The sequence below is a fragment of the Orycteropus afer genome, unplaced genomic scaffold (assembly GCF_000298275.1).
Source record: "Orycteropus afer afer isolate SDZICR_OR568_19922 unplaced genomic scaffold, OryAfe1.0 scaffold00162, whole genome shotgun sequence".
Taxonomy (NCBI): Eukaryota; Metazoa; Chordata; class Mammalia; order Tubulidentata; family Orycteropodidae; genus Orycteropus; species Orycteropus afer.
This window is the reverse complement of record NW_006921749.1, coordinates 3618957-3620366: the sequence shown is the minus strand read 5'-3', so window position 1 is coordinate 3620366 and position 1410 is coordinate 3618957.

The following is a 1410-nucleotide window of genomic DNA, read 5'->3' as shown; positions in this document are numbered from 1 at the left end:
CAAATACTCAGCAAATTCTAAAACAACAGCAACAAAGGAAATGATAACATGATTAGTAAACATTATGAGCTCAGCACAGAAAATAATATGGACCAAAGAAACCAAGGATACCATGAAAAAACACATAACAAAATGACATCAAACAATTCAGACTTGTTGATAATTACACGGAATGTTAATGGATTAAATGCACCACTAAAGAGACGGAGAGTTGCAGATTGGATAAGAAAACAAAACCCATCAATATGCTGCCTACAAGAGACACACTTTAGAGACAAAGACTGAAAATCAAAGGTTGGAAAAAGATATATCAAGCAAATGGCAATGATAAAAGAGACAGAGTCACAATATTAATTTCAGATCAAATTGACTTTAAGACAAAAACCACCATAAAAGACAAGGAAGGACATTATATAATGATTAAAAGATCAATTGAACAAGAAAATATAACCATAATAAACATATATGGACTGAATGAAAGAGCACCAGAATACATAAATCAGACTTTAAAAGAGTTGAAAAGGCAAATAGATGACTCCACAATCATACTGGGAGATTTTAATACACCACTTTCAATGAAATATGGAACTGGAAAGAAACTCACCAAAGATACAGAAGAGCTAAACAATACAATCCACCACCTTGACCTTACACACATCTACAAAGCACTTCACCCAAAAATACCACAATATACATTCTTTTCCCATACACATGGAATGTTTTCCATGATAGACCATATGTTAGCCCATAAAGCAAGACTTAATTAATTTAAAAACATTGAAATACTGCAAAAATCTTCTCAGATCGTAATGCTGTCAAATTAGAAATCAACAATAGGAACATCAAAAAGAGTAAAGACATGGAAACTGAACAACACCCTCCTTAAGAAAGACTGGGTAAGAGAAGAAAAAAATATTGAAATTCACAAATTTCTTGAATCAAATGAGAATGAAAACACAACATATCAAAATCTTTGGGACACAGCAAAAGCAGGGATCAGAGACCAATTTATAGCAATCAATGTACACATTAAGAAGGAGAAAGAGCCCAAATCAACACTTTAAACCAACATCTCCAACAATGAGAAGAAGAACAGCAAGAAAAGCCTACAGTCACCAGAAGAAAGGATATAATAAAGATGCAAGCAGAAATCAATAAAACAGAAAATAGAAAGACAATAGAAAAAATCAACAAAACCAGAAGTTGGTTTTTTGAAAAGATTAATAAAATGACTGGCAAATATATCAAAGGAAAAGAGGAAGAGAATACAAGTAACACAAATAAGAAATGAAATGGGTGACATCACAACAGAACCAACTGAAATAAAAAGGATAATATCAGGATACTATGAAGAATGGTACTCCAACAAATTTGAAAATCTGGAAGAAATGGATAGATTTCTAGAAACAC